We start from the raw sequence: 23,434 nt of genomic DNA, 5'->3' as shown, positions 1-23,434 counted from the left end.
ACAGTGGTGTGTTCCTGAACTAATAGAACATTGCCTGTCAGCTATACAGCAATAATAAAAAAATTTTAACTCCCCTCCCAAAATAAACACAGAGTTATATACAAGAGGGAAGAGTAAAGAAGTAACAACACTCAACAAAATGGGTTAGTTAACAATTATGGCATATCCATACAATGAGATGTTATGATAGAAATTTAAAAACAAAATATAAAGAAAATGGGAGCATGCTCCTATCATGTAGAGAAACTGAAGATAAAGCAATAGTAACAGTATTATGTTCCCTAAAATGCACAAATATTCATGTTGATTTTGTTTTTCTCCATTCCCTGGACATTTCAGGATGATGGCAAAGTCAAGGAGATTCCCAGAGGGTCTCTGGTGTCCCAGAAGCTTACCCAGGCACAGGGTATTTGTGAAGCTGCTTTTCCGAGGTATGAGTTTCCAATTTCTGGTGATTTCTTCCAAACATGATGTTGGATCATCCTGGGGAAGACAATGTGGGTATGTAACTAAGAGACTGCTTAGCAATGACTGAGAACAAGATTAACTGGCCAAATGGTAGGTCAGCATTCCCTCAAAGCTCTTTTCCCTAAAGGAAGCCCATCATTTCCACTCATCACATGGTGTCTTGTAGCACAACACCCCTCTCGAATCCCAACAGAAATTCACTAGACCAGATACACTTCCGTCCCTCATTCATGGTCTTCTCTTTTGGTAATTTTTTTCTCTTTAACTTAAAGCAGTGGTTCTCAAAGTGTGGTTCATGGGTATGCAGCATCAGCTGGGAATTTAAACTTGGAAAAAAAAATTGCACTAGTTACATATATTGTGTTTCTTTCCCTTATAATAATATTTCTCGCCCAACAATTTACGGAATTATGAGAGCTAAGATGTTCATAGCTCTTACTTTGTTTCAAACATTCTTTGAAGTGTTTTCCAAATATTAACTCATTTAATTCTCACAAGCCCATTGTGCAGTAGATGTTGTTATTTCCCTATTTTGCAGAGAAGGAAGCTGTATGCAGAGAGGATAAGTAACTCACCCAGGGTCATGCAGCTATTAAAAAAGGCTCACAGGAGAAAGACTGGAAGCAAATACACAGTGTCAGCAGTGGTTCTTTCTGGTGTGGGACTAGGGTTAGCTTCACATTTCTTCTCCATGGCTTTCTGTGTTTTCTAAAGCAAATATGTATCATACTTGTCATTGGGGTGAAAAAAAAAATCCACAGTATTATTGAAAAGAATGAAGGCATAGGTTTCAGAGAAGACCTGGAAGAGGGCAAACCAGAATAGGAGCAAAAGGTGTTGTCATGTATTATAAAACCTTCTCCCTCAGGTCAGGTTTTCCAAGATCCTGTCAGCTGCAAAGCAAGTAAGAAAATAAGGAGCCCCACGTGTGAGCGCGGTGAGCACCAGAACTGGAAATCCAAGGAGAGCGTGAGAGTGAGCCATCTGATCTTTCAGGGTCTTCTCAGGTTTTGGAACTCAGTGTCTTTGTGGGTAGGCTGTGGTAAAGCACATTTCATCACAGTATGTCCAGGAGACCTTTGATGGAGCAGAACTCTGCTATCTGTATCCAAGGTAGACAGGGAAGTTTGGCCATAAAATAATGCCCTGACTCATCTTTAATTAAGTGTGCACTGTGGGAAAGGAATTAGTGTCTTCTGCTGTATGGGATGGAGAAACAGCTCTAAGTTTTCAAAAGAGCCCATTGTTAGCAATCTGCACTGAATCGATTGGTGCCCATAGCTCAGTCAGTCTTTGAATAAGCTGGACAATAACTGAAGTAATTATTTGGGGTAAATTATTGCCGTCGTAAAATGTAATCAATGTTTTATTACAGCAAAAAGAGACGTTTTTTCTTCATTTCTCTCTCCATTCCACCTCTCCTCGGCTGGATCTCCTTGCCAGAGCTCTGAAAGAATGGTATTTTGTTTCCTCCCCTGCATTGGCAAGGGTGTCTCAGGCATCCACATGCAGCAAGACAGGACACATCTTGTAAAGGTTTTCCATTTTAATATCCCTTAATGACCAATAATGAATTCTTTATAGTTAATCTGCTGTTCTCATGAAAACAATCTAGATGGTTAAAAAAAATCAATCATTAATGAGCAGTAAATGACAGCTCCCCAACAACACAGCTGTATTTTTGTAAAAGTGATTAAACATTGTCTGCATTCATAATTGCATGGTTAATAAGAATGTTGAGCACCAAGTCAAGCATTGTTGCTAATGATGACAGATTACGATGCTACAAACGCTTTGGAGTTATGGGGCTAAATTTTCAAAGGCAGTCCCTGGAACGGAATGCACACAGACCCACTAAGTATTCAATTTGCATGGACCATTACCAGGTTTGTGCATGGCATTTGGGAGCTATGCAGTTGAGACTCTTTTGAAAATCTGGCCCATTATGACAGAAAGCATCTGTAATTAACAATAACTGATCTCCCTCTGCCCAGTGTTGGGGAAAGGTGTAAAATGCTCTGTGGGTGGTTTGATGGAGCCTAAAGCCCCTTTGGTGAGGAGTCCTGGAGGCTGAAAGGAAAGCAGAGATTCTTTGAGGTGGTTTTTCAGCCTTGCAGGTAGGTGTGAATATCAGAGATTTGCAAGCAGGTGACAGAGTGGGCAAGTCACTGAGGAGGGGACCTGGTAGTACTCTGACTAATGATTTTGCCTTTCTTGTTTTGGTCTTAAACATACTCCCTACACCTTGGGAGTTCCTGGATTATCAGTCATGGGTCTAACTATCAAAAATCTGAGGTTGTGGGTGGCTCAGTGGGTTGAAGCCTCTCCTTTGGCTCAGGTCATGATCCCAGGGTCCTGGGATCAAGCCCCGCATCTGGCTCTCTGCTCAGCAGGGAGCCTGCTTCCGTCTTTCTCTGCCTGCTTCTCTGCCTACTTGCGATCTCTGTCTGTCAAATAAATAAATAAAATCTTTAAAAAAAAAAATCTGAGGGTGTCCCAGGGTCCACTGGGGCTTGATGGCTATGCTCAGGGATGACTTGTCATCTTTATGAAGCCGTGGGCAGAATGAATCACCCAGTGATGGTGCAGGCCCCATCTACTGCTCAGTCTGTCTGTCCTCTGGTCAGGTATGAAGCAACTCTGTGTACGAAGCCCTATGTAATCAGAGTTTATGAGGAGGATTGCACGCTAAAAACAGAACTTATAAATTCAAGGATTCTTAGAAACCTCTCGTCTCTCTCTCTCTCTCTGGGATGTCGAGGTTCTGATGAACTGTTCAGTGGCTTCATGTCTCATGAAGTTACTTACTTAATCTAGTTCATATGGATTTCTTACCTTGACAGGACGTTGGACTGGAAAACAGGGACCATGTATATCACTCAGTGATGTTTTTTCTGGATCAGTCATCCTTTGTGGAGGGTTACTGTGTTTCAGTCTGCAAGACAGGCTCACCTGGGGTGAACACAGTTTTGAGAGCCCTGGGTTTGAAATGTGACCCTGTCCCCCACTGCTGACATTCCACTTGGCTGAGGCCTTAAGTTTTGTGTTAGCGAAGTAGGAGTGGTATTAGTACGTACTCGCTAGGGTTATTGTGGGGAGTCAGGGAGATACTTGAAACTCTTAGCTTAGTGACCAGGACATAATATGGCCTCAATAAAAGTTAGTTGTTCTTGTACTTATCATTGCTAAAGCCACAGGTTTGGGTCCTGAGTAAGTGCTGCAGCTATGAGGGTGTGATTTCTTCCACTAGGCAGCGTCATTTCTTATATATAGGCAGCCTGTGATGGACTGCCCTTCTCCCGTGTGTGAAGTCGCTAGAGCCCATAGCTGTTACTTACATAGAATAAGCTGAAATGGGTTCCTCCTCCACCTAATAAGGAAGAAAGGGGGGATAGCCTGGAGGCATGGCAGCTGTGATAGTTAGAGGTGCCCACAACCCTAGGCCTGGTATCTAAAAGCACATCCAGAGCTTTTACGGGGCCACTTTCAGGAGCGGGGTTGAAATGTGAGTAGGTCAGAGCTTTCCAGAGCCTGTAAATTCCAGCTCAAGCTTCTGGTTCTGACATCAGCAGGCAGGGGAACTACTTTCCTCCCCATACCTTATAACCGATTTTTTTTTCTCGCATTGTTTATTGTTTAGAATAGAAAGAAATAAGTATACATAGATTTGTTTCCCACCCCTTCTTGTCACATAAACGAGGTATACTGTGCAGTTTTCCACTTTGCTTTTGTTTACCTAACCATATATCCTGGAGATGTCTTGTAGAAGTATATATCAATCTTTTCTATTCCTTTTTACAACAGATTCCATTGAGCAGATGTACCATAATATAGTCAACTAGTCCTCCACTTGGTGGATATTTGGGAAGGAAACTTTCTTTGAAATTGCTGAGCCTGGATGACGCTTTAAACATCCTATAGGCTGGGGCGCCTGGGTAGTCCAGTCGGTTAGGGTTCTGCCTTTGGCTCAGGTCATGATCCTGGGGTCCTGGGATTGAGTCCTGCTTTGGGCTCCCTGCTCAATGGAGAGCCTGCTGCTCCGTCTGCCTTTGCCTTTCTCTTTCTCTGTCTCTCATGAAAAAAATCAATAAAATCTTTAAAATTAAAAAAAAAAAAAAAGAAAAAAGAAAAACATATCTTACAGGCTCTCGTCCTTTCCTGTTTACCCCTTCTGGTTCTTTGGGTTGTTTGCCCTCTACTGACTTAGCAGGCCCCTCCTCCCAGAGGACAGTCAAAAACTCTGCACCAAATGAAACCAAGTCACAAGGGAAAAATAAGTTTGTGCCTTTGTCCTAGTTCCCCTCTCTTCTATTCCAAACCTTTTGGATTTTTCATGTGTAATGACAGAAATCCTAAAAATATGTTGAAGAATTAAAACCAGAGGCAGACAGTGATATATGTCAATTGTATCTCCATAAAAATAGGAAAATAAAAACACCCCAAAGGCAGAAATAAATGCACGGTGTTATAAAATTTTAAAGAATCGCGTGAGTGCTCAACATTTGAAAATAAAGAATGATGTGAATGGTATGGCTGCAGGGTTTTAGTGAAAAAGTTGAAATTATAATTTTGATACCCATCTTTAAAGCTCCCTGTATTCATCTGGCAAATGAAATCATCCTGGGTGTTTCGCACTTCTCCTGTGGCTGGAGTGTAGTAGTCACTAAGTTATTGGCAAATATTTTGTAAATATGAAATGCACAACCACAGTAGTGATTTGCATGGTGATGGTCTTCATACCTTATTGGCAGAAGTGATTGGCGAGAATATTAAACAGGACTGTGCATTCTTGGGAGCCTTCCTAAAGACTGGCAAATGCCAAGGTGTGCATATCTTTTTTGGTGATGAAACACTGTAATCTGAGACTATAGGTATGTTGTTACATATGGACATTGTTGTACTTGGAAGAACTTGAGATTTGATCCAATCCAATAGCAACTATCTTCTTTGAGTAGCCCAGGCAATACCCTCTTATACCCTCAACTTATACCCCTCTTTTTATTTATATGGCTCCTTCTGCGTCTTGTGTTTATTTATATTGTCCCCAAGCTAAGAATTGTCTTTTGTTGTGCTGCATCATGGCACACCTACACTGAGAATTCATCTTCAAACCCAGTTCAGTCTAGTGCTAAGTCTCTTGTGTGGCATGGATGCTGGTATAGCTGGCAATGGGACCTCGGGTGAGTTTTGTTGTTTTTTTTTTTAACTTCTCTGAGGCTCAGCTTCATGGTCTCTAAAGCACATAGTGTTATATTTATGTCTTGGGATTATTATGAGGATTAAACATGATAATGTGAGTAATTAGTGGTCAGTAAATTTAGTCCTACTCTGTGAAACTCTCTTTGCTGAGACTGCCCTTCAGTGACACCTCTTTGGTTAGAAAGAGGTTCAGTCCATGACACACATCTTGTTACTTGAATGAGAATGGTTTTGCATTGAGCTCTTGCTGTATTGTATGTATAAAAAACCTCCATCTCATTGTTTTTTTTCAGATTGTCTTCTGGAGAGCAGAGGCTAAATTTTAATTGAGCTTCTACTGAGACTCAAAATAAAGCTTGGAAGCAGGTGTTTAGAACGAGAAGGGTAGACAGGGATGTGTCATGTTGTCTTTTCCAGACATGATAACTTTCATCCTGCGTGTTCTACAGTATGGTCTTGCCACTTCTCCATTAGGAGGTAAAGTCTAACTCTTCTCCCTTGAATCTGAGCAAACTTCAACCCGTAGAATACTGTGGAAAGGACATTATGTGACTCCCAAGATTAGGTCATAAAATGTCGTGTAGCTCCTCCCTTGTTGAGTAGGGTCATCACATTTTTGAGTTCCCAGTCTCCCACAAGAAACTCAAACTCCCTGGGTGCCTGGGTGACTCAGTCTGTTAAACATCTACCTTTGGCTCAAGTCATGGTCCCAGGGTCCTGGAGTCAAGTCCCACATTGTGCTCCCTGCTCAGTGGGAAAGTCTCCTTCTCCCTCTCACTCTGCCTCTCCCCACTGCTCATGCACTCTCTCTCAAACAAATAAATAAATAAATAAAATCTTAAAGAAAAGAAAAGGAGCTTAAGCTCCCTGAGGTTGTCATGCTGTGAGAAGGTCCATGCCACATGGAGAGGCCACCAGACACATAAATAAAGAAGTTGTCTTAAAAGCAGGTCTGCTGTTTTAGCCCTAACTGTTGGTTTCCCTTATGGAAGCCCCAGATATCATGGAATAAAGTTGTTCCACTGTAGTCTTCCCAAACAATTGACCCATAGAACCCATATGCATAGTAAAGTGGCTATTGTTTTGTGCCATTGAATGTGCCATAGTTTATTATACCACAAAGATAATTGCAAGAAGTGATCGTGATTTGAGTACCGTGTTTTGGAGATTACAGAGGCTCAGAGAGATTAAATAAATCTTTTTATTCAAACAAGGACTTAGTGGTGGAATCATTCTTAAGCACTGGGTTTCAGTCTTGAAACTACATGCCTTCATGATTCATTGTCATGTACCTTTCTAGCCCTTGACATCAGCCCTGTGTATTTGTTGGGTTAAAACTTGACTTCAGCCCCCTGCTCTCAAGTGTTACACAATTTAAGGAGTACTCTGCTCATGTAGTAAGCAATGAGGAAATGAATCACATGAAAATCCTAGCATAGAGGAATCTGTTTCAGCCTTTAGGTGGTGGAGACATTTTGGGAGCTCCAAGAGCAGGGACAGGGATGAAGAAATGAAAAGGAGAGGTGACACAGTCTGCTGACGTTGGAGCCTTGTAGGAGAGGAAGTGGGAAGCAGCACAGCAGGATTAAGATCAGAAGGCACTGCTGAAAAAGAAGGGTTGAAATTGCTTCCACTTTATTGAGGCAAACAACTGTGTGCTGACAAGTTGAAGGCTGGTGAGCAGCTTTAGCCAATCTCTTACTGTCTACAGCAAAAGGAGAAGTGAGCAGGGGGCAGCATATGGAGCAAGAAGGGAGGCAGCAGGAGAGGGAGAGAAAGCTGTAGGAGGGATGGGAAGACGCTCAGGAAGTCTATGGAAGCAGCTCAGTGAGGCCTATCAAAGAGAGAGATGGGGAGCCCAAGCAAGCATTGGGGAACAGTTGGCCCTAAGCATAAAATATATATATATATATATATATGTGTATATATATAAAGAATTAGAGGCAGTGGGAGATGATGAAGGGAATAAAAGCACAAACAAAAGATTTTCAAAGAGAAATTGGGGATAGAATTTAAAGCAGTTAAAGAGAATCTGGAAGAGATGGAGGAAAATAGGGATTGAAACCTATTTTGAGTGAAAATCGTCAATTGATTCAATTTTTTATAAAAGAAATAGTTTGGATGAGAGTTTGCGTGGCATGGCATATTTTGAGTCACCTGCTTATTGTATTTCTAAGCTGTACCCAGAAGTGAAGTTCTAAAGAAAAATTATACATATACACAATTTTTCACTGGATGGGCTGGAAATTGCGTTTCTTGGTGACTCAGAGAAAGAAATAGCACTAGGAGTAAAAGCCTATCATTGTAATGACACAATAAAAAAATCAGAGAGTGTTCATTGTCTATATTTGAGAGCCTGTATTTGAGACCAAAGGAAAAGGAAACCGCAGGAAGGTAGTTTGTCCAGCTCATATTCTAGAGTTCCTTCCAATATCCAGAGACCTTCTGGTTCTTATATTTTGGCTTGTTAGTACTTTAAGTCTGAAATTTTGATGATGATGATGATGATGTTGATGATGATTTTGATGACAACAGGGATGAGGTAGCAATGACTAAGATGGTGCTTCCTATATGCCAGGTGCTGTTCTAACTGCTTTACATATATTAACTAATTTAAGCCCCCCAGTAATTACTTAGGGTTGGTTACATGACTTTGGTTATGTCCATTTTGTGGATCAGGACACTGAAGCCTATTTCTCTCTTTCTGTCCGACGTCCTATGTCTATTTCTATCTAAGTAACCTGGGGAAGATTAGAAAGGAAATCTCGGGCCTGATGAGTAATAAAAAGCAGCTGTCTGCAAGGTCCTGGTCATCTCAGAACCCTGTCAGCTCCCGTCTCTGGGGCTCTGCTCAGGAGTGCGTCATATGTCCCTATGTCCCTCACTGCTCAGGTATTTCTTATCAATGCGGGATTGTTATTGTCAATAGAGTAGTTGCTCATTATGATGGTGGGAGAGCATTATAAGGCCACGCCAAGATGGGATTTTATTCCTTAGCAGCTGTCTGATAACGGATGAAAGAGAAGAGCTTCGAGTGGGACAGGGGTTCACATTTGAATCATGACTCCACTTCTTAATAACTGCTTGACTTTGGAACATTTGGGTATCATTGTTTTATTTTACGTGTAAATAGAGATGATACCATCTGCTTTGCAGGGTCATTTTGAAGAGTAAGTGAGATGAGAGCTATGTAGTGCCTAGGGAGGTGCTTGGGGGTTAGAACTCTTTTTTTTTTTTTTGTAAGATTTTATTTATTAATTTGACAGAGAGAAATCACAAGTAGACAGAGAGGCAGCCAGAGAGAGAGAGAGAGGGAAGCAGGCTCTCTGCTGAGCACAGAGCCCGATGCGGGACTCGATCCCAGGACTCTGAGATCATGACCTGAGCCGAAGGCAGCGGCTTAACCCACTGAGCCACCCAGCAGCCCGGGGGTTAGAATTCTGTTACTTCTGCTTTTTTATAAAACTGATAGTTGATGATTACAGATATTTGATACTAATCAAATCAAATGTTGACAAGTTCTTTGTATGTGAGGCTGAAAACTTTCTTTTCAAAGGCACAAGGATTATGTGTCTCCATTATGAAATAATCACTGAATGAAAAATTGGAGAATAATGATGAATTTTAAGCACATGAAAAAAGAACACCCAAAAGAGAAACTATAAGTGTCTTAATTTTCAAGAACATTTCTGTGGAAGACAGAATAATGACTCCCCAAATGTAGCCATATCATAATCCAAGGACTTTGTGAATTTGTTACCCTGCATAGCAGAAGGAACTTCAAGATGGGATTAAGTTAAAATTCTTGAGATGGGAGAGATGATCCTGAATTATCTGAGTGGCCTGTCTAATCATATGGGTCCCTAGAATCAGAGAATTTTTCAGACTGTGATCAGAGCAAGACATGTGATGGTGGAAAAGAGTCCAGTGTTGCAATAGCAGAATTGCTGGCGCTGAAAATGGAGAAAGGAGCTATGAACCATGGAATGTGGGTAGCCTCTGAGAGATGGAAAAGGCTACGAAATATATTCTCCCCTAAAATCTCCAGAAAGGAACACTACTCTGCTGATACCTCTGTTTTATTTTATTATTTTGTTTTTTTTTTTAAAGATTTTATTTATTTGACACAGAGAGATCTCAAGTAAGCAGAGCAGAAGGCAGAGAGAGAGGGGAAGCAGGCTCCCAGCTGAGCAGACAGCCCAATGCGGGGCTCGATACCAGGACCCTGAGACCATGACCTGAGCCGAAGGCAGAGGCTTAACCCACTGAGGCACCCAGGAGCTCCGACACCTCTGTTTTAGCGTAGTGACGGCCGTGTTGGACTTCTCATCTACAGAATTGTAAGGTAGTGTATTTTATGTAAGAAAGTGATATAGTGGCCTTTGTTCTCAAGATACCTCTTGGAAATAATCTTAATTCTGGCAATTTTCTAGCCTTTATAATAAGAGCTTTCCTCCTACAGGTTCCTTTTTAGAAGATATGCTCTGTTAGCCTACTAGGCCCCCTTTGGAGTGACTTGACAGTGACTTCTGTGTTCTGCAGCCTGCCGCCTTTACTTCATCCCTCAGATGATCCCCTCACAGTCACATTTGTGTTACAGGATTACCCAGTTGGACACAGTTAATTCAAAAAGAAGGGTTATGTGGCTTAATGTGGGCCAACAAGCATCTCTTTACCAGGAGTGTGGATTGGGTTGAGGGAGATGTTAGTCACAGCCTCTACCTGTGGCATGAGCTGGGGTGATTATGTGATCTTGAGGGTTGGGTGATGGCCGAAAGCATGGAGAAGGTTAAAATCACGTCTGTAGGGAGAGGAGCCTGACCCTGTTGGACAGAGCAGAGCAGAGCAGAGCAAAGATGAGGGTCTGGGAAAAAAAAAAAAAAGGTGGTGGCCTTGTTTCTGCTGACTCTTAGTCCACATTTTTACCCCTCAGGGGGCCCAGGTGTCTCTCTGCCCCAGAGTCCATAAGACAGCATCGTACTAATAAAGAAAAAACGTCCTCTTTTCCTCTCTTAACCTTGCTAAGAGGTTTTCTATTCCTTGCAAACAAAACACCTTTAACTAAAATACCTACTATGATAAAGGTGAATCAAGAAGATGGGAAGGAGATTCCACTAAGGTTATTTTGGGTTTTCTTTCATGCTTTATTCCCAGGAAGCTTATAGAAAAGTTTAGAACAATATGATTATGCTGAAGGCCAGGGAGCACTTCGTACTTCCACAGCTGTAGCTGGAGGCGTTGAGACCCTTAGCTATAGAATGCTTCTGTAGGCTCTGGCCAAATGCACCTGAAGCTCATGTACAAAATTAATGTTGGCAGAGGGGTACTTTTAAATCAGAATTTTGCATTCCATGTGACTTTTCTGAAGCAAACTCAAATATGCAAACATAAACTTGAAACTCAACCTTAAGGGCTCCTGGGTGGCTCAGTTGGTTAAGCAACTGCCTTTGGCTCAGGTCATGATCCTGGAGTCCCAGGATCGAGTACCATATCAGCAGGGAGTCTGCTTCTCTGTCTCACCCCCTCTTCTCATGCTCTCTCTCTCATAATCTCTCTCTCTCTCTCAAATAAATAAATCTTAAAAAAAGAAAAGAAAAGAAAAAAGAAATCCAACCTTAGTGCTTTTCTGGGTTAACTTAATTTCAAGAATATGCATGACAGAGATTTTGGTTTCTTGGAGGAGAACATGTAGCAGAAATGATAGTTTTCCCAATTATCATTAGTTTGTAGAATTTATTTATTTTTATTTTAAAGATTTTATTAATTTGGGAAAGAATGAGAGACAGCATGAATGGGAATGGGGTAGGGTGTCAAAGGGAGAGGAAGAAGCAGACTCCCTGCTGAGCAGGGAGCCCATTGAGGGGCTCGATCCCAGGACCCTGGTATCATGACCTGAGCTGAAGGCAGATGCTTAACTGACAGAACTACCCAGGAGCCCCTAACTCATAGAACTTAAAATCACAAAGTCAAGCTATTCAACTTTTTAGTTACGCAGACAAGGAAATATCCTTAGAAGGATTTCATGGCTTATGTTACGATCTTGATGGGGTCTGTATGGGTGTCTATATACAGAATTATGAAACTCATGATATTTAGAGAATGAATTAGTATCCAAGAACACAGAAGTCTTTGAACTGAATATTTCAATGAATACCAAGTAATTTTTTTTATAATGCATAGAAAATGTTACATTTCTTTTTATGAATTGGAATTATTTCTATAAACTCAAGTGTGCCCAAAGAAATACAATTTCTTTGATGGACTGTATGTTATTAATAAGAAGTTGGGTAAAGTTAGATAGTTAGGAAGTTAGAAGTTAGCCAAAGCCCTAAAGATAAAGTGTCCATGCTTTCATTCACCTCCTCTCCCCTCCCCTTTCCTTTCTTCTTCCTTTCCCCCATCCATCCTTTCTTCGTTTCTTTTTTCTAAGTATTAATTATTGAGTACTTGCTGTATACCTAGCAATTTCTAATACATAGAGATACAGGAGTGAAATAATATGCTCTCATGGGGTTCTCCTCCCATGGTGCTCCTTCCTTCATGGAGCTTACATTTGAGTTGGGGAAAGTAAGAAAAAAATAGCTCATAAATATATAAGATAATTTTCGATAATGATGAAGTGCTATGAAGAAAATTAAAAGTAGTGATGTGATAGAGAATAATAAGCTGGGGTAACAAAGGGTATGATTTCTTAGGGTGCGGAGGTGACATTTAATTGATCTATCTATACATATATCCATCCATCCATCCCATCTATCTGATTAAATAAGACAACACGTTGATTTGTTTGCTCTCAATAAACAGAGATTAACTCACTTTCCCAAATCATAGAGTTCATGTTTTTAAATCTGGTTTTCTTTCCATTGCTTCTGCTGCCTCCTCAGAAAGGTACTGGACTGAAAATTCAAACTCAAGTTGGAGAAAAAACACAAATATGGGATAATATTTCAAAATACCAGTTGGTTTCTTCCCCCTCTCCACAATCCTCGCAAAATCCCATTTCTGATATCCCAAGGACTTCTTCTATGGCTCCCACTCTCTCTCCCAGAGCGCTAAAATGTGGCCGTGAGGGGTGCCTGGGTGACTCAGTGGGTTAAAGCCTCTGCCTTTAACCCTCAACCCAGGGTCCTGGGATTGGGCCCAACATTGGGCTCTCTGCTTGATGGGGAGCCTGCTTCCCCCTCTCTGCCTACCTCTCTGCCTACTTGTGATCTCTGTCTGTCAGATAAATAAAATCTTTTAAAAAAATAAATAAAATGTAGCCACGAGGCAAATAAAAAACAAATCCTACAAACACTCAACTGTTCTTTTGGAAAGCTCCTTGTAAATGTGATGGGAAAGGTTGAGACACATATTTGTCATGTTCATTTTCCTGATCTCAGAGTCTAGTCTCAAAAATTCTACTTTTATTAGAGCAAACACCCTCTGCCATCAGTTCTAGCCAGCTCTGGGGAAACTGAGTCACCACACACTTACTGTTTTCACTGATGGACCTTGAATATCACCAGGATTATCACCTTGAATATCACCAGGAGTCTGCTTCAGTCATCTGGTGGAGAAATTGTGGTTGTCTGTATGAGGTCTGCCCAGGAGCATGAAAACTCCACAGATGGGAGGGTGGAGAGACAGTGGTGACATGAATGGGAAGCTTCAGTTCTGACCAAGATGGAGCTAGATATTCTCTAAAATTGTGTATTGTGTTTTATCATATTTGTTGCCTTTTGTCATAACCAACTGCCCCATGGGTTAGTAGCTAAATACAACAAGCATTCATTTACTTAGTCTGTAGGTTGGTGATATAGGCTGGACTTGGTTGAGTTGTTCTGGTCTCAGCTAGGCTCCTTCCTATTTCTGGTGTTGAGCTATTGGGTGATCTAAGATTGCGCCTTCCCAGAGTGACTGGGGATGCTAACTTCTTCCCATGTCTCTCATCCAGTAGACCAGCCTATGTATTTTCTCATGGCAGTATAGCAGAGTGGGAGCAATCAAGGCCAATTGTGCAAGTGCTTTTTAAGCATGCATCTTACTGGCCAAACAAGTGGCATAATCAAACCCAGGGTCAACATGGGATGGAACTGAAGATTTGCGTGGCAAAGAACATGCAGTTTAAAGGGCAGGTGAAAAATTGGGACCATTAATGCAAACATAATGACATGAGTTCTTAGGATTAGAATTTTAAAGATTAGTTATTTGCCAGATGGTCTGGGCATCGTTTGAAGGGCAGTTTCCAATAGTAGAAAGTGGAGGCAGGAAACACAGACAGAAACCTGTCCAGGGAAATAATGGCAGTGCCTGAATCTGGGGTCGCCGGGACAGTGGGAATGGAATGGTGGGTGATATAGCCCAGCATGGCTGTGCGGTGGATTAGGAAATGCAAAAGAAATGCAGGAAGCAAGGTGAACTCTGGAGTCACTGATGTGGAGTGTGGTAATGCCTGTAACAGGCAGGTAACCCACTATGCCTAGTTAACTGAAGGGCTGGAGATGTCTTTTGAAAGAAGAGAGAAACTTGGTGACGTGAGTAGGTCGGGTATGGGGGAGACAGAGCAGCAGAAAAGCAACATGGTGGCAGGGTTAGCTGCTTGAGCTGAAAGGCATGCTGGGAGGGTGATGGTTGTGAGTACTGGAGGAGTGGAGCGGCTAGGAACTCAAGGAGCTTGAAACTCGTGGATGGTCATTTGGATTCACCATGTTGGAGAATTGAGAGTTTGCCATGGCTCTGAGGATGGTGTGTATGTCTTACTGGGTTACCCTCCAGTTTTCCCAAGGCATCTTGTCTAAAGGGTCATGCTTGTCGAGACCCCTGAGTAGGTGGGGCCATGATGGTGTGCCCAGATCATGCCTCCCTGCCCCCCACAGTTGCCAGGCTCTGCAGCAGGTCTAATCAATTACTTTGCTTTCACTTTGTCCCCAGCCACCTGTCCCAGCTCACATTCAGGTGCTGTCCGAATGCGTCTCTTTCTTCTATCTAGTTCAATAAACAATTTTAAAACCTGGCAATCAGGATGAAGCCAAGCATTCTAAATCTTAACTTATTTTTCTGTTTTTCCAATAAAGAGGTCTTTTCAAGGCACCCAAAGTGGAAAGTATTTTGAATTAGTTTTCTTTGACTGACTGTTCTTGAATTCCTCAGGATCGCCATTGATAACGTTCAGAGTGATTTCTGGGACACAGCACTACACTTAAAATAGTTTGAAGGCTTCTGGGGCAACCACTTGATATGAGAAGTGATTTGTTAGGGGTGTTAAGGAAGAATCAGACGTGATGTTATTCAAGGTTAATGAGTGGCAACTGTTTCGTAGCTCAAGCCCACCCCATACTGCATACCCTGGTTTCTCCCTGCTCTACAGAGAGTCCCAGTGTTGTAGGTAAAATGGAAGTTATTAAATACAGACATTATTTTTTCTAGGTCTTAGATCTGCTGAATCCATCTTTGTCTCCTTTGTTCTTCTGAGGCAGCTCCTGCCATTTGAAGTAAGCTGAGTCTCCATGAAGGCCCAAGTTGTTTTTGCATTGTCAAGGAGACTGGAAAATAGAACCTGGCTAGCAAAACAAACCCCTTGTGGGCGTGGGTGTTGCTCAAATGTGGAAAATCTGAAACCACGTCACTTTTCTGCTCCTTCCTGGAGCTAACTTCTGCTTGAGTTTTGTGAGGGGGCTGTCCGAAGACATGCATTTCTTTTCTCTCCATTCTGGCATTGAGTAGCCATTGTGTCATCACCAGTCATGAAGAAACTGGCTCTAAGCCAGGGTTTCCCTGGTCTGTGGACTTGAGACAACAGATCAGATATGTTTGTGAAAACAGCTGTGCATCTGGCACCTAGGAATCTACATTTAAAATTTTTTTTTTTTTAAGAATGCATCCTAGGTCATCTCATACTCCTGATAAGAACCCACTAACCCAGGGGCCAGGCGTCTAGTTATTTATTATTTGTATGCCTCAAAAGAACAAATAGTAGCAGGAGCAAATAATTAAAAATGCGATCCTTGCTTGTGGCTCTGGGATGCCTGGGTGGCTCAGTTGGTTGGGCATCTGCCTAATTCAGCTCAGGTCATGATCCTGGCATCCTGGGCACGAGACCAGATCCCTGCTCGTGGGGAGTCTGCTTCTTCCTCTGCCCGCTGCTCTCCCTGCTTGTGCTGTCTCTCTCTAACAAATAAATAAATAAAATCTAAAAAAAAAATAAAACATAACAACAACGAGGCACCTGGGTGGCTCAGTGGGTTAAAGCCTTCAGCTTGGGTCATGATCTCCGTGTCCTGGGGTCAAGCCCTGCATCAGGCTCTCTGCTTGGCAGGGAGCCTGCTTCCCACCTCTCTGTCTGCCTGCCTCTCTGCTTATTTGTGATCTCTCTGTGTCAAATAAATAAATAAAATCTTAAAAAAGAACAACAACAACAATGTAAGCTGAACTCTGACTTTAAGACCTTACCCAGCTTCTGTTGTGCTAGCAGGGTATGGTGGAGATGACTAGTTATTCACTGAGCAGCCACGCTCTCCCTTCCATATAACACAAAGTTCTTCCTGGACGACTTGGCCCACTTGAATCTAGGAATGGCCTATGACTAGCTATCTAGTGGAATGGGGCCGAAATGGTATATGCCTATTTCTTCCCCTTCTGTCCGGGTGGAGAGGATTCTGAGGCCTAAGTAAAGGATGAATGGAGCCTGGCTCCTTAAATTTACCAAGTGCTAGGACCCCTGCTTTGGACTCTTACCTGAGTAGGAAGTAAGATTTATAGTGCTGAGTCCCTGAGATTTTAAGGTTACCAATGGGTTTTGTTACCTGGAGTAATTCACAGAGGTTAGCCTATTACTTAGGCAGTTTGAGATAAGAACTATGTTCTTTGCCAGCTCAGATTCAAAATACACAGGGGTTACTCAGACAAACCTAGTAATCTTCTGAAAAGTGGGGAATCATCTCTTAGTAGAAAGAGTACTGGTCTTAGAATTAGGAAAATGGATCCAAATCCCAGTTCTGCCACTTACTGGCTCTGCAGTTTTAGACAAATCACTCAATTACTCTGAGCCCAGCTCCTTCCATTATTTAGTGAGAATAATAATATGGTATTATTTGCCTCTCAAGGTGTGTGTGAAGGTCACAGATTCTCTCGTGAAAACGCTTCGGAAATTATAAAGCGCCGTTCTACGAACAGGAGGGATGAGTTGGCTCTTTTTTTTTTTTTTTTTTTTTAAACAGAGTTGGAGCGAAGTGCTATTTTCTAGCTTTGATGTTTTCAAAAGCTTCCCAAGTCTCATTTTTTTTTCCTTTGGAAAATGGGCATAATAAAGCGTACTGGGATTATTGTGAGAATAAAAATGAGAGAACGCATGTGCTGGTGTCTAGCACCAGACCCAGCATATTGCAGAAATGCAGAAAAATGTTAGCTCCCTTCCCTGCAGCACTGTGTGCTTGAGGGAGGTGATTCAGGAAGAATCCATTTGGTTGATGAGAAATGTGAACGGAGGGCTTCCGTGGCTTATATTTTACTCACCTGTGCCAACCGGTGAGCTGATGTGCACTGTTTCGTGGGTCCCATTCTTCCCTGTGCTTGATGGTGGTCCCACAGCTGCAGGAAAGATGGCCGCAGAGGAGCCTGTGCTATTATCTGCTTCCATCGCTTCTCCTGCAAAGATGGAAACTCTAGGCTTTGTGAGTCTGAGGGACCACGTACTGAAGCCTCTCACCCACCAGACCCTGGCATTCCTGAGTGCTTTCTCATGCGTGGTCCTCACTCAGAACCCATCCTCTTCTTTTCCCTGTTTTGTCTTTATTGGACTCATTCTTTACCCTGGTGTCTTCTTCACTGGAACTATCCTCAGGCTAACCTACTTGACCGGAAGTTCACGACACAGAAACCTGGCTTTAAGTTACTTTTTTTTTTTTTTTTGGACAGGAATGGCAATTCCTGTGATTTATTTGTGTGCTCTGCTACCATTTCCATAGTACTTTCAGCTGAGTTGTCTTGTTTGTTCACTGTTGGTTTTCATAGACTCAAAGCAGCCATTAATGCTTTTGCTTAGCTTAGGAGCATTTATTGGGCAGAAGGCTGCTAGCGGGATGGGGTGGAGGGTAGAAGGGACAGAGAGCTGATATTAATTATGCATTTTTGGTCAAGCTGACTTTAATGGAAGTCAGCTAATTTAATTCTTTTAATAATTTTTCTGATGTGTCACCAGTGCCTAGCTCAGTATCATTGTTTAAAATTTTATCAACTGTAAAATTCCGTAGAGAGGTTAAAAACCTTGTCCAAAGTCAAAAATGCTATGTGGTGATCGCGATGGGATTTAAATTCTGGTCTCTCTGGTTCCCAAGCCACGTTCTTTCTCTGGTGTTACTGCCTCTAGCAGGTGGATCAGCAGAGGTAAGTAGTTGCTGTCCAGACTTGGGGAGTAAAGACAAACATTTGAGTAGAAAGACAAGGGAGCATTCTTCTCTTCCTTCCTCTTATCTCCCTCCCTCCTGCAACATCTATTATCTATTATGTGGCACCCACTATTCCAGGCTCTGGGGTATCACAGACCCCGTGCTGTAGCAACCAGTCGAATGTGCAAGACAGCTGAATTGATAAACAGCTAGACAAATAATCTAACGTGCAATAGTGACAGTTGCTAAGAACAATAAAGCAGAGCAAGGGTTAACCATGATGGAGCTTCTGCGTGAGATGTGGTGGTCAGGGAAGGTGACATTTGGGTAAGTGATGCCTGAGTAGGTGGCTTTTGAGCAGATCTGAATGAAGGGAAGGAAAGGCTTTGAGAGGCTGGGGTGGGGAAAGGAACAACACATGCAAAGCCCAAGGCAGAAGTGGGCTTAGTGTTCAGAGTTGGCGTAAGCTCAAGAGGGTGGTGGGGGTGAAGCTGGTAAGTTCAGGAAGGATGGGCCTTGGGGAAGCCTTTAGATTTTTTTCTGTGGGAAGTGGGAAGCCATTAGAGTTCTGGGCAAAGATGTGATTGGATAGGACTTAACATTTATGAAGAAGCTCTGTGGATATTGTGGGAAGATTAGATTTTCAAGGCAGGGAGCCCAGCTCACTCAATTGCCGGTGATCATCCTCGAGAAAACCCAGTGCGAACGGTATCAAAAACAAACACTACAACATTTCATCCCTTCACTTTCTGTTCTTCTCTTTGGATTTTTTATTTCAATTGTTTGTAAATCTCTTTAAATTTATTAAATTCTTACTGTGTTCGAGGTACTGTGAAAGTTGCCATTTGTGTTGTTATCCCTTTCTTTAAACCTCTTCCTACAATCTAGGTTTTTTGTTTTTTGTTTTTTGTACATAAACCAAATTACACATTGTTCCACTTATCTCAACAGAGGTAGAAAGAAATCAATTGCTTTGGTTTTCTGATAGCACAGACCTAGCTGCAGATCTGAAACGAAATGAACTGGCATTACAGGGATAGCAGGCCAGCCTGCCCAGAGCACCCCTGCTCAGGGACAGCCAGCTACTCCTGGAAACGGCTGGGATGAAGGCTGGTGCTTGTCATCAGCTTCAGACTTGGACCCTTTCCCATTTGGGTAGCACTTGCTCTCCTCCAGCTGAAGTGGGTGACTGGATTGAGGCTAGCACATGTCCAGCACCACTCAGAGCTATTAATATGGGTGGGATAATTGAATAGCCCAACTTGTTGGAAAATGTAACTACTTTACACATCACTGTAAATTGTTTCCCAGACTATCCTGGCCTCCCTTCAGCCATGAAAACATTCAGATGTGAGAAGGAAAAAAAAAGATGCTTCTTGAACACTTACCCATGAAAGTACATGAGATTGCTTTAGACTTCTCTCAAACACTCAGACTATCCACACATGGAGATTATTACCTACCCTGTTTGTTTAAATATTGGTAGATGTTTTCATGCCAACACTGCTGTCTGGTAGTATAATGCTTACTTCTGTGCAAAGGAGTGACAGTCCAATACTCGTCACCATCATTTTTGGGAACATTCTTTCTTTTTTTTTAAAGATTTGTTTTTTGTTTTTTGTTTTTGTTAGAGAGAGAGAGAGCGAGCACAGGCAGACAGAGAGGCAGGCAGAGGCAGATGGAGAGGCAGGCTCCCCGCCGAGCAAGGAGCCCGATGTGGGACTCGATCCCAGGATGCTGGGATCATGACCTGAGCCGAAGGCAGCTGCTTAACCAACTGAGCCACCCAGGGGTCCCGGGAACATTCTTTCAACTAAGGAATAAATCTTTCCTAAGTACAATATGATAATTTGGTGTCTTCTCTCTAATTTAAAGTACTCCTAGATTTTGAAGCTGGATTATGTTCATGCGTAATTACCCTCACGTTCCAAGGGGCTGAACTGTGGGACATAGAATGCGAAGGCTGGGTCTTAGGTACGTCTGGGAAGAGTTTTATGACAATTCAGTTGCCTTTGTATTTATCAAAATCTGTCCAAATCCTTCTTGCTTCAGGGTCAAACTTAAATATTGCCTTCTTTAAGAAATTATGCTTGGGTCATTTGCATATGATCACTCTCCCTTCTCAAAGAAAAGGGACAAGAAAGGATATTTTCTTAGCAGCCACTGTGTTGGATTGTTATGTATCTCATGTAATCTTGACATGAGTCCTCTGTGAGGTGGTTGCTGTTGTCCCGGTTTAGCCTAGGGAAATAATCTGACATATCCATGGGCCCACAGCTAGGAGGTGGAAGTGTCAGGATGTGAATTCAGGTCTGTGAGACAGAACTCTTTCCACCATGCCACATGACTTCTTAGGACGTTCAGAGTACTTAGAGCAAGATACACATTCTTAGCCCTTCATCAGATTCTGTTATTTGGTACTTCTTGTTGTTTCATGTGTGGGTTTTCTATTCCCATCAATGTTGCGATGTCCTTCAAGGCAGTTCCAGGACACAGAGAAGATGTGGCCTCTGCCTTATTTGAACTTGGCACGGAGTTACAGACATGAAAAGCAAGATGTTTCCTAACCCATTATTGGAGTCTGATGGGACACTACAGAGGGTACTCAGGCAGTATAAAGGAGGGGATGGTCTCTTGTAGAGGTTGGGGTAAGGGTGGATAGGAGCAGAAAAGGTTTTGTAGAGAGATGAAACTTCAGTTCTTCACATGAACAGTTACTTGTCTGGAATCTAGAAGACTTGGATCAGGGCGAGGCTCAAAAGGGAAAACATGCCAAACAAAAAGAAGTTGCCAGGCTAGGAAATGCAGCCAGGTATGCTGCATGATGGTAAATAACTCGGGAGGGTTGGCTCACACGTTAAAGGACAAGAGGGGCACCCAGAGAAGAGGCTAGAGGCAGAGGTGGACAGAGACCTGGACATGAGTTTCCTGAATACTTCACTGAGTTTGAATTTTATTCATCGTGTCTTATGCCACTGAAAGACTGTAAGCAGGGGTGCAGTTCCATCCAAAACAAAACATTTCGTTTAAGGCTGTACGTGGTAGGGGAATTACTTGGTAGGTATTTGAAGAGTAGACAGTAGGGCAGTTAGGAGACTGTTGGAATTCTCCAGGCGAGAGAGGATGAGGTCCTGGGTTTGGTGAGGAGTGATGCGAAGGGAAGGGAGTCCGTGGAGACACACGTAGCTTGGTTTTCTGCTGTGGGCGACCTCGAATGCTTCTTGTGGGCAAGAGTCATCTCCTACTCAGTTGCTCTTATCACACAGTACCAAACACATGATTTCCCTCTTTCATACACCTGCAATGCTAAGAGCTTCATTTGCTATAATGATAATGAAGACAATGTGAGTGGAGAAGACTGCCAAGGTTGGGGGTGAAGTTGAGCTCTTCTGCCCTGAACCCTTGTGGGCAGAATTACTACCGACAGAAGTCGCTATTGGAGGCAGTGATTCATAGATGAAAATAACTTTAGACCTTTTAAGAAAAGCCAGGAGGAAAAATCAGAAATATTACCAAAATAAATTTTCTAGCAGGACTCTGGCTATTTATCTTTTCACATAAGTGATGCTAAACTGTATTAGCGAGTGTTAAAGCAATTTAAGATTCTTCACTGTATGTCCTTGAAGACTATAATATTGTGGGGGGTAGTTCCACTGTTGTAAATCTATTTTGACAGGTGTAAACTTATACTAATAAATTAACAACACAAGTAAGAAAAACAAACCCTAACTCCTAGGATGCCAGATTCACGAGAGAACTGATGGGTTGAGAAAACACTGATCAACTGCCTTCTGATTGATTTTCCCTCTTGATTAGTGTAAGATTTGTGCGGATGAAATCGTCACACTTGGTATTTTTCTTACCTGTGTTTTTCACTTTTTAAACATTTTCATCACATCTCTCTTCTTATTTCTCTATCCAGAGGTCTGCTTTAAAGGTGAGCTAAAAAATTAAACAAATGTGTGGTATTTCTCAGGAGGACCATGGCAGAGTTTTCCTGTCCCTCTGTGCACTGTGACATTTTGAACCTCAGCAAGCTGTTTACCTTCCAGTTTCCAGCTTCTCGGTTTTTTTTTTTTCCCCCTCAAGATTTGTGACAGCTCAGTAAGTGAGTGTTTTCTGGGTTTTGGGACCTCCAAAAGAAACTCTTTGTAAGACTGAATTCTATCTTGATGATCTTTGATTACATTCAGTTCCTAGTAACCTGTCTTGGCCCCTAATAGGGGCCACTTAATCTATGCTGGATGAGTAAAGACAATTGTCTGCCCTTCTGGAAAAGTGCATAATTGTTTTCAGGGTGAGATGGGTGAAAGAAGGAGATAGTAGTAAACTAAATTGATATCAATGATGGAGAAATTGGGAAAATGCCCAGCATGACATGTGATATGTTGAATTTTACATATGCTGAGTTTGCCAAAAACATGGCCTTAGAAAAAAAAAAAAAAAAAAAAAAAAGAAAAGACCATTTTGGTATGGATCTTAAGGATTTTTGACTTTGTCAGCTCTGAACCAGGAATAATTCCTTTTTAATAATGGTACCCACTTAAAAAATTCAGGTATGGGGGCGCCTGGGTGGCTCAGTGGGTTAAAGCCTCTGCCTTCGGCTTGGGTCATGATCCCAGGGTACTGGGATTGAGCCCCGCATCGGGCTCTCTGCTTAGTAGGGAGCCTGGTTCCTTCTCTCTCTGCCTGCTTCTCTGCCTGCTTGTGATCTCTGTCTGTCAAATAAATATATAAAATCTTAAAAAAAAAATTCAGGTATAGAACAAGTATGTGCTTCTTTCCTAAAAAAGAGAAACCCTGTAGAACCCTGCAAGTTCTTCATGGTGTATACAGATGCCTCTACCTTGATGGCTCTTGTGCCTGTCCCATGTGGTTACATGGTTATTGCTACCTCTACTACTTCTGGGCACCCTCAGCCAGCTGGCCTGCTCTGCCTCTTCACAGTGACTGGACAGGACCCTCCCTCCCCTCTTACTGTAGCATACGTAGACTGCCTGTGATGGTTTCTTATTGGCACCATCACTGTTCATCACAGATTTGCTGGCTTGAAACAACACTTGCAGTCTGTGGATCAGAGTGTGTCTGGGTTCAGCTGGGTCCTCTGCTTAGGGTGTCCCAAGGCCAAAATCAAGGTGTTGGCCAGCCTGGGCTCTTATCTGGAGACTCTGGTAAAGAATCCATTCCCAAGCCCATATGATCGTCAACAGAACCAGTTATTGGCAGTTGTAGGGCTGAGATTCTTGTTTTCTTACTGACTGTCAGCCAGGGTCCACTCTCTGCTCCCAGGGCCTCCTGCATTCTTTCTCATTAGAGAAACGTCCATTAGAAAGGAGATTTCTAACCCTCCATTAGAAAGTCAGACTGTGTAACACACTTCTCCCCAAAAGGAAAAGCTTTGC

At 42.4% G+C, this 23,434-nt stretch overlaps 1 long non-coding RNA gene across 2 annotated transcripts in view; it reads left to right on the top strand.

Moving 5' to 3' along the window:
* LOC116585977 overlaps positions 1-23,434 on the top strand; it is a 40,020-nt gene that overhangs the window by 14,912 nt on the left and 1,674 nt on the right. For both annotated transcript variants that reach the window (XR_004283833.1, XR_004283834.1), the window contains one exon: positions 340-431. This is a non-coding gene — a long non-coding RNA (uncharacterized LOC116585977). The remainder of the gene's footprint in view (positions 1-339; positions 432-23,434) is intronic.

Source organism: Mustela erminea, chromosome 3 (assembly GCF_009829155.1).
Source record: "Mustela erminea isolate mMusErm1 chromosome 3, mMusErm1.Pri, whole genome shotgun sequence".
Lineage (NCBI taxonomy): Eukaryota > Metazoa > Chordata > Mammalia > Carnivora > Mustelidae > Mustela > Mustela erminea.
The sequence above is the reverse complement of the archived record's forward strand: the minus strand, read 5'-3'. Positions and strand labels throughout refer to the sequence as shown.